Raw genomic sequence first — 11,115 nt, forward strand, 5'->3', positions numbered from 1 at the left:
GATTTCCTGATTCAGCTGATGATAGTTGAACATGTGACTAACTAAACAGCTACAGTATTAAGAATTATGTGTAATTATTGAAGAACCGCGTTAATGACAGTATCCATTTGGGTGTTGTCAATAAAGTTACGATTATTGTTTTTTTATTTTTTTTATTTAACCTTTATTTAACCAGGTAGGCCAGTTGAGAACAAGTTCTCATATACAACTGCAACCTGGCCAAGATAAATCAAAGCAGTGTGACAAAACAACACAGAGTTACACGTGGGATAAACAAACGTACAGTCAATAACACAAAAGAATGTCTATATACAGTGTGTGCAAATGGAGTAAGGAGATAAGGCAATAAATAGGCCATAGTAGTGAAGTAATTACACATTTTGAAATTAACACTGGAGTGACAGATGTGCAGATGATGTTGTGCAAGTAGAAATACTGGTGTGCAAAAGAGAGAAAATGTAATAAAAACATGGGGATGAGGTAGGCAGTTGGATGGGCTATTTACAGATGGGCTGTGTACAACTGCAGCCATCGGTAAGCTGCTCAGATAGCTGATGCTTAAAGTTAGTGAGGGAGATATAAGTCTCCAACTTCAGGGATTTTTGCAATTCGTTCCAGTCATTGGCAGCAGAGAACTGGAAGTAAAGGCGGCCAAAGCAGGTGTTGGCTTTGGGGATGACCAGTGAGATATACCTGCTGGAGCGCGTGCTATGGGTGGGTGTTGCTATGGTGACCACTGAGCTGAGTTAAGGTGGAGCTTTACCTAGCAAAGACTTATAGATGACCTGGAGACAATGGGTTTGGCGACGAATATTTAGCGAGGGCCAGCCGACAAGAGCATACAGGTCGCAGTGGTGGGTGGTATATGGGGCTTTAGTGACAAAACGGATGGCACTGTTATAGACTGCATCCAATTTGCTGAGTAGAGTGTTGGAGGCTATTTTGTAAATGAGGTCGCTGATCCGTTTTACGATGGTGTTTGGCAGCGTGAGTGAAGGAGGCTTTTTTGCGAAATAGGAAGCCAATTCTAAATTCAATTTAGGATTGGAGATGCTTAAAACTTCTCATGGCTGCAAGGCAAAGTGTTGAGTAGCCAGTGAAATCGTGCCCATTTCAAACGGCCTCCTACTCAAATCTTGCTCGTACAATATGAATATTATTATTCTTTTTGGATAGAAAACACTTTCTAGTTTCTAAAACAGTTGGAATTATTTCTCTGAGTGAAACAGAAGTCCTTCTGCAGCACTTTTCCTGACCAGGAAGTGAAATGTCAGAAATCGATGCTCTTTTCAACTTGATGCCTATACATGGTCTTGACACTTAGGAGTCTGCTGACACTCTATACGCCTTCCTATTGGTGTAAAGAGGATGTCAGAGAAGAAATTTTTGTGCTCATCTTGTCCTGTGGTGGAAAAAAACCTATTTCTTTGACGTGAGCGTCCACTTCCGGTACTCTGAAGGAAGTGGGATTGACTTCTGTTTTGCCTTCGTAACGAACGGCTAACATCTCCGGCTCGAATTTTTTTTGATACATGTGACCATATCATCGTAATGTATGTTTTTTCAATATAGTTTAATCAGATTATTGAAACTTTATTCGGGAGTTTTGCCGTGTTCCGTCCTCTGACTGTGTTTACGTTGGAGAAATTTATGCCACTCGGCTCGTGCCAATGCTAATTGAAGAGGGAAATTTGCCATTCTGAATCGAAACAACGACTCATCTGGACAGAGGACACCTTCTTCAACATTCTGATGAAAGATCAGCCAAAGTAAGACTCATTTTATGATGTTATTTCATATATCTGTCGTGCATGTGAACGGGTCGTGGGCGCCCAAATGTGTCTCTCTATTGTGGCTACGCTAATATAGCGATACATTTTGTTTTCGCTGTAAAACATTTAATAAATCGGAAATATTGTTTGGAATCACAAGTTGCCTATCTTTCAATTGCTGCAAACTATATATTTTTCGGAAATGTTTTATGATGAGTAATTAGCTATTTGACGTTGGTGTCTGTAAATATTATGGCTGCTTTCGGTGCACTTTCTGATTGTAGCTGAAATGTAAAATATGATTTATACCTGAAATATGCAAAATTTTTGAAAAAAAATATGCTATACAATAAATATGTTATCAGACTGTCATCTGATGAATTTGTTTCTTGGTTAGTGGCTATTTATATCTTTATTTGGTCGAATTTGTGATAGCACCTGATGGAGTAAGAAACTGATGGAGTTAGAAAAGTGGTGTCATTTGCTAACGTGGTTAGCTAATAGATTTACATATTTTGTCTTCCCTGTAAAACATTTTAAAAATCGGACATGTTGGTTTGATTCACAAGAAGTTTATCTTTCATCTGGTGTCTTGGACTTGTTAATGTGTGAAAGTTAAATATTTAAAAAAAAATAGCTTTTGAATTTCGCGCCCTGCACTTGAGCTGGATGTTGTCATAAGTGTACCGGTGTCGGGCTGCAGCCCAAACAGGTTAACGTGAGTCTGGAAGGAGAGTTTACAGTCTAGTCAGACACCTAGGTATTTGTAGTTGTCCACCTATTCTAAGTCAGAACCGTCCAGAGTAGTGATGCTAGTCGGGTGGGCGGGTGAGGGCAGCGATCGGGTGAAGAGCATGCATTTAGATTTACTTGCTTTTAAGAGCAGTTGGAGGCCACAGAAGAAGTGTTGTATGGCATTGAAGTTCATTTGGAGGTTGGTTAGTTTGTTATTTGGTGAACCAGGCGAGTCAGTCATTTGAGAAACCAAGGCTGTTGAGTCTGCCGATAAGAATACGGTGATTGACAGAGTCGAAAGACTTGGCTAGGTTGATGAAGACGGCTGCACAGTACTGTCTTTTATCGATGGCGATTATGATATCGTTTAGTACCTTGAGCGTGGCTGAGGTGCACCCGTGACCAGCTCGGAAACCGGATTGCACAGCGGAGAAGGTACGGTGGGATTCGAAATGGTCAGTGATCTGTTTGTTAACCTTTCTCGCCCCGGGGTTCCGCTAGCGGCACACCCACAACATTCTGCTGCCTTCGCAGAGCGCAAAATTCAAAAAATATTTTTCCGAAATATTTAACTTCCACACATTAACAAGTCCAATACAGCAAATGAAAGATAAACATCTGGTGAATCCAGCCAACATGTCCGATTTTTTAAATGTTTTACAGCGAAAACAGCACGTATATTTATGTTAGCTCACCACCAAATACAAAGAAGGACAGACATTTTTCACAGCACAGGTAGCATGCACAAAGCCAACCTAACTAAGAACCAACCAAACTAACCAAGAAACAACTTCATCAGATGACAGTCTTATAACATGTTATACAATAAATCTATGTTTTGTTCGAAAAATGTGCATATTTCAGGTATAAATCATAGTTTACATTGCAGCTACAATCAGAAATTGCACCGAAAGCAGACAGAATAATTACAGACACCAACGTCAAATACCTAAATACTCATCATAAAACATTTCTGAAAAATACATAGTGTACAGCAATTGAAAGACAGGCATCTTGTGATTCCAGACAATATTTCCCATTTATCAAGTGTTTTACAGCGAAAACACAATATAGCGTTATATTAGCTTACCACAATAGCCAAAAACACAAGCAATTTCCCAGTAGCAAAAGTAAGCGATCGTAACAAACAAGCAAAAGATATATAATTTTTGACTAACCTTGATTTTCTTCCTCAGATGACAGTCCTATAACATCAGGTTATACATACACTTATGTTTTGTTCGAAAATGTGCATATTTAGAGCTGAAATCAATGGTTACACATTGTGCTAACTTAGCTACTTTTTCCCACTACGTCCGGATTTTTCCTGACACTTTTTCTGACACACATATTCTGACCAAATAGCTATTCATAAACATAACTAAAAAATACATGTTGTATAGGAAATGATAGATCCATTAGTTCTTAATGAAATCGCAGTGTTAGAATTCTAAAAATAACTTCATTACGATATGCAGCTTCGGTATAGCTAGAGTACCCAAACGTTGGGCGCCCACGACTAGTTCACATGTACGACAGATATATGAAATAGCATCATAAAATGTTTCTTACTTTTTCTGATCTTTCATCAGAATGTTGGACAAGGGGTCCTTTGTCCAGAACAATCGTTGTTTGGATTTAGAACGGCAACTTTCCCTCTTGATTTAGCACGCGCACTAGCCAAGTGGCACGGATCTCTCCATCGTCAACAAAGTCAGAGAACGGAACACGGCAAAACTCCCGAAAAAAATTCAATAATCTGATTAAACTATATTGAAAAAACATACTTTACGATGATATGGTCACATGTATCAAATAAAATAAAGCCGGAGATAGTAGTCGTCCATAACGGCAGCTAAACAGAAGGCAATCCCACTGTCCACCTCGCGCTCCCCAGAGTACCGGAAATGAGGGACACGTCATACAAAGAGCCTGTATTCCACTTCAGACCAAGATAAACACGAAATTTCTTCTCACAGCCTCTTGACATCCAGGGGAAGGTCTATGAAGTGCACATAGACTCTTACGTATCATGCCCATTTATAGGCAGGAAGAAGAACAGAGCCTCGATTTCAGACTTTCCACTTCCTGGTCAGGAAGTTTGTGCAAAATGAGTTCTGTTTGACTCACAGATATAATTCAAACGGTTTTAGAAACTAGAGAGTGTTTTCTATCCAATAGTAATAATAATAATATGCATATTGTACGAGCAAGAATTGAGTACGAGGCAGTTTGAAATGGGCACCTTTAATCAGAGCTACTCAATACTGCCCCTGCAGCCATAAAAAGTTAATGCAACCGCTGTGTTAGATTTTTAAAAATAACTTGCTTATTGAAATTCTCAATTATAGTGGGACACTGAGTGAAGGAGAAGCTGGGGAGGCTTGGGCAAGTAGCTGCGGGGGGTGCGGCGCTGTTGGCCGGGGTTGGGGTAGCCAGGAGGAAAGCATGGCCAGCCGTAGAGAAATGCTTATTGAAATTCTAGATTATCGTGGAGTTATCGGTGGTGACAGTGTTTCCTAGCCTCAGTGCAGTGGGCAGCTGGGATGAGGTGCTCTTATTCTCCATGGACTTTACAGTGTCCCAGAACTTTTTGGAGTTAGAGCTACAGGATGCAAATTTCTCTTTGAAAAACCTAGCCTTTGCTTTCCTAACTGACTGTGTGTATTGGTTCCTGACTTCTCTGAAAAGTTGCATATCGCGGGGACTATTCGATGCTAGTGCAGTACACCACAGGATGTTTTTGTGCTGGTCGAGGGCAGTCAGGTCTGGAGTCAACCACGGGCTATATCTGTTCTTAGTTACACATTTTTTGAAAGGGGCATGCTTATTTAAGGTGGTGATGAAATTACTTTTAATGAACAACCAGGCATCCCCTACTGACGGGATGAGGTCAATATCCTTCCAGGATACCCGGGCCAGGTCGATTAGAAATGTCTGCTTGCAGAAGTGTTTTAAGGGAGCGTTTGACAGTGATGAGGGGTAGTCGTTTGACCGCGGACCCATAACGGATGCAGGCAATGAGGCAGTGATCGCTGAGATCCTGATTGAAAACAGCAGAGGTGTATTTGGAGGGCAAGTCGGTCAGGACAATATCTATGAGAATGCCCATGTTTACGGATTTAGGGTTGTATCTGGTGTGTTCCTTGATAATTTGTGTGAGATTGAGGGCATCTAGCTTGGATTGTAGGACGGCCGGGGTGTTAAGCATATCCCAGTTTAGGTCACCTAATAGAACGAACTCTGAAGAATGATGGGGGAGGGCAATCAATTCACATATGGTGTCCAGGGCACAGCTGGGAGCAGAGGGGGGTCTATAACAGGTGGCAACAGTGAGAGACTTATTTCTGGAGAGATTCATTTTTAAAATTAGAAACTCCAACTGTTTGGGCACGGACCTGGAAAGTATGACAGAACTCTTTGCAGGCCATCTCTGCAGTAGATTGCAACTCTGTTTTTGACAGTTCTATCTTGACGGAAAATGTTGTAGTTGGGGATGGAAATTTCAGAATTTTTGGTGGCCTTCCTAAGCCAGGATTTAGACACGGCATTAAGGTTGGCGGAGTGTGCTAAAGCAGTGAGTAAAACAAACTTAGGGAGGATGCTTCTGATGTTAAAATGCATGAAACCAAGGCTTTTTCGAATACAGAAGTCAACAATTGAGAGTGCCTGGGGACACACAGGGCCTGGGTTAACCTCTACATCACCTGAGGAACAGAGGAGTAGGATGAGGGTACGGCTAAAGGCTATCAGAACTGGTCGTCTAGTGCGTTGGGAACAGAGAAAAAAAGGAGCAGATTTCTGGGCATGGTAGGATAGATTCAGGGCATAATGTACAGACAGGGGTATGGTAGGGTGCGAGTACAGTGGAGGTAAACCTAGGCATTGAGTGACGATAAGAGAGGTTGCATCTCTGGAGGCACCAGTTATGCTAGGTGAGGTCACCGCATGTGTGGGAGGTGGGACAAAAGAGCTCTCTGAGGCATGTTGAGTGGGACTAGGGGCTCCGCAGTAAAATAAAACAATGATAACTATCCTTAACAACAGTATACAAGGCATATTGACATTAGAGAGACATAACGCGAGGCATAAAGCAATCACAGGTGTTGATTGGGAGAGCTAGCTAAGACAACAACGGGTAAGACAACAGTTAATCAGCTAAGACAACAACAGGTAAAATGGCGATGAATGGGCAGAGAGGGTCAGTTAACTACACACAGGGCCTGAGTTCGAGGCTGGGGTGACAGAAACAAAATAAACAAAATGGAGAACCGTGATTAATGAACAGTCCAGCAGGCATCAGCTATGTAGCCAAGAGATTATAGGGTCCAGTGAACAGCAATATATGAACCAGGGAAGCCGTTAGGTAGTCATTACTACGCTAGCCGGGAGATGCGCCTGGCTCGAGGCTAACTGGTGCTAGCTTCGGGACAAGGGCGTTAGCCACTATAGCCAATCCGGTGCAAAGGTCCAGAGCTTACGGCAGGAATGCGGTAATGTAGTGGCTTCTAGTCGTCTTAATGAAGAGTCTGGGAGGCATCAGCTGTGTAGCCGAGTGATCATAGGGTCCACTGAGCAGGCCGGGAGATGGGCCTGGCTCAAGGCTAGCTTCGGGTCTGGGCCACTCGTTGGCAGCTAGCTAGCTGCGATTATCCGGTGTAATGGTCCAGAGCATACGGCAGGAATACGGTGATGTAGTGGAGAAAAACAGTCCGATATGCTCAGGGTTGATATCGCGCTGTGCAGACTGGCAGGTATTATCCAGGCTAAAAGCGGCTGGTGTCTGAGTTAAAAAGGTAAAGGCTGCTAGCAGTGGCTAACAATGACTAAATAACTAGTAGCTAATTAGCTGGTTAGCTTCTGATGGCTAGCTACTGATGGAGGTTCTAGCTATAAGGTCTAAAAAAAAAATAGCAGATTCGTATCATAATGGGTGAGGCGGGTTGCCGGAAGGTATATTTAATTTAAAAAAGATTTAAATATATTGCAATATATACAAAAAAAGCGAAAAAAACAAACCATTTACAACAAACACGTCTTAATGCTACGCCATCTTGGATTACAAGATGACTCTGTTAAAAAACATTGGATTAAGCAAACTCTGAAATGATTTAGTATTTCTGTGCCCATGAAAACTGTTTTCCCAGCGTAACACAAGGAGCCACTAAATTATATATAGTTCGAGTGCATTTCAGAATACAAAAAAACTGTCCGACAGCAAGATCCCTTATTTAAGTTGAAGTTCATCATATGACAAGCGTAACGCTATGCAGGGAAACTAGGTACAACATACTATTAAATCCACATGTTATGACTATAACTACTGTTCCCTGAAGGAGGGAAACTAGGTACAACATACTATCAAATCCACATGTTATGAATATAACGACTGTTCCCTGAAGGAGGGAAACTAGGTACAACATACTATTAAATCCACATGTTATGACTATAACTACTGTTCCCTGAAGGAGGGAAACTAGGTACAACATACTATCAAATCCACGCCTCGCTGGAAGCACCACCGTCCACAGGTGATGAGAGTGAGGCTTGGATTTATTCCTTAAAATGTAATGCCGCTCTTCACCAACCCAGGAAAGGGCAGGGACAAACAGGTGTTGAACCTCAATTCCCTCCTTAAGGGAAGAGTAATTATAATCAGTTACACTTCCTTTCAGTCAGTCAACTTCTTTACAACATACTATGGAGAAATAGATTAATTCCCTATGCCGACCCAAACGAATACTAAATGAAACGAGCCATGGCAGATCACCCAGACCTTACCCCGCAAGATGCATCAGTTTTGTCAATTTATTAATTGTCTTTTGTTTGAAACACTCCTGTCAATGTTGAGTAAGGATGCACACCTAATTGCCCATATAGAAGTAGGACTAGTCTACCTGGCCTGCACACAAATGTAGGCCTATAAATGTGCCCATTTGGGGATGTCATAGTATTTCTCATTGTCTTAACGCTGCACCACTAATGAGTTGTGGAGCTTCTCAAAGTAATTTTTCTTCACATCCAAACAGCAAGTAAACAAAGTCTAATCAAAATCAATTGCAAGTGACAATAGTTCCTCAAAGTATTTTCATAAAATATTTCCAGCTCTCGCCCTTTCGATAACCACTCAGCAGAAAAGGGAAAAATGTAATGCTCTGATCCAGTGGAAATGTCATAAAATACCTGATTACTTCTTATCCATTGCACAAATAATGGATAGATAGATAGCCTACAGCTGATTACTGTCCAGAACTCACTGGAGCAGGAAACTGAGGGACTAGAATATTTTATACAATGTTGCAAGCTTGCTCCCTGAGTTTCCTGACCCAGTTGATAGTTGATACAATGTTTCAAGTTTGTTGTAGACAGGCCATGTGCAGCCAATGTGATTTGTAGGATATTTATTTTTATCAGGATATTTTCTACCTGCAGAATGCCATGTTGCATGCCAACACGGCTCCCTCTGGTCGGGTTGTGTTGACGACCGGCTCCCTCTGGTCAGGTTATGTTGACGACCGGCTCCCTCTGGTCGGGTTATGTTGACGACCGGCTCCCTCTGGTCGGGTTATGTTGACGACCGGCTCCCTCTGGTCAGGTTATGTTGACGACCGGCTCCCTCTGGTCAGGTTATGTTGACGACCGGCTCCCTCTGGTCAGGTTATGTTGACGACCGGCTCCCTCTGGTCAGGTTATGTTGACGACCGGCTCCCTCTGGTCAGGTTATGTTGACGACCGGCTCCCTCTGGTCAGGTTATGTTGACGACCGGCTCCCTCTGGTCGGGTTATGTTGACGACCGGCTCCCTCTGGTCGGGTTATGTTGACGACCGGCTCCCTCTGGTCGGGTTATGTTGACGACCGGCTCCCTCTGGTCGGGTTGTGTTGACGACCGGCTCCCTCTGGTCGGGTTGTGTTGACGACCGGCTCCCTCTGGTCAGGTTATGTTGACGACCGGCTCCCTCTGGTCAGGTTATGTTGACGACCGGCTCCCTCTAGTTATGACTTCGAGTCATTTGTGTGTCTTAATTATTTGATCAAACAGAATGCTTAAAGCATCAGACAAGTTCAGTACGTATATTTGATTTTATAAAAACACATGGGGCGATTGGTAGAAAGAACAGATGACTCTTGGTTGACCAAGATGTCTTTTAGTTGGGGACAGCACTAGAACATGATTTTGGGGCTCCCGAGTGGCGCAGCGGACACTGCATCTCAGTGCTTGAGGCGCCACTACAGACACCCTGGATCAAATCCAGACTGTATCACAACCGGCCGTGATTGGGAGTCCCATAGGGCGGCGCACAATTGGCCCAGCATCGTCCGGTGTAGGCAGTCATTGTAAATAAGAATTTGTTCTTAACTGACTTAACTGAAATAAAGGTTACACTTAAATAAATTTAAAAAACAGTGTTTCATGATAAACCATTTTTTACAAATCCGTCAAGGCACCAACTTTGTGAAGGGTTTAAAACAAAGGTTTCAAACCAATTCATGAATGTAATTGAATCTAGGTATGTCTTGCCTTTAATGTAAAGGCATGAAAAAAAATTGGCTGAATATTACACAATGACTTATCAACAGCTCTAATAATTTGCCCCCACAGGAAATCTTCACTGGCAATTCTAGAATATACTATATAGCCTAAAACCTGGTTAAACTATCATTATGACATCATGGATGAATTCTAGAATATACTATATATCCTAGAAACCTGGTTAAACTATCACTATGACATCATGGATGAATTCTAGAATATACTATATATCCTAGAAACCTGGTTAAACTATCATTATGACATCATGGATGGCCAGTCCTTGTATTCATAGTGTAGTGAATTCGGGGGGAAGCCCTGAGCTGAACTCAAACCTGGGTCCAGCGACTGTCAAGCCAACACCTTATAACTGTTACGCCAAGATGTCTGAACTTCTTGACAAGGTCGCTAGGTGTTGGGTTACGGTTGCTACAATAGCATTCTCTATGATTTTGAGAGTGGTTACATTTCTCCAACCCCCATCCCTCAGCTGTTAACCAAACCAAGTCTCTTGGCAGCCATTTTGTTGCTGTTTAAATACTAGGTTGTCCCTTTAAAAAAAACACACATCAATCAACCAATCTGCAGTTGAAACAATAACACAGCAGTCATTCCACCACTGTTTTGGTAATAAGATGATGATGGGGCTGGAGACATTTAACTACTCTCAAATTCATAGACAGATCTATGGATGCAAGGACTGACCATCCGTGATATCAACATTATAGTTTTAACCATGTTGAGGCTATACAGTGTTGATTTACATTGTTTCTAGACATTGGAGTAAAAAAAGCTTATTTGGGGTTCTGATGGGGTACAACAGTTGAACTAAGCTCATGAGGCATGTGTTATATTCTTCAAGAATCAATGGCTATAAATAAATAATTTAAAAGTCAAAATATGGATGTAGCAATTGCCGATTTCCCCTTTAACACCAAACATCAGTTCAACAACTGCAGAGTTTGTACCTCTGTTTTTAAGACAGTACTTACCAGTGGTAATCACGGCCCGGTTTCTCAAAACCATCTTATGGCTAAGTTCATCTTTAGAACCACTGGATGCCTTAAATTCCGTTTGGG

The sequence above is a fragment of the Salvelinus namaycush genome, unplaced genomic scaffold (genome assembly GCF_016432855.1).
Source record: "Salvelinus namaycush isolate Seneca unplaced genomic scaffold, SaNama_1.0 Scaffold542, whole genome shotgun sequence".
NCBI classification, from domain to species: Eukaryota; Metazoa; Chordata; class Actinopteri; order Salmoniformes; family Salmonidae; genus Salvelinus; species Salvelinus namaycush.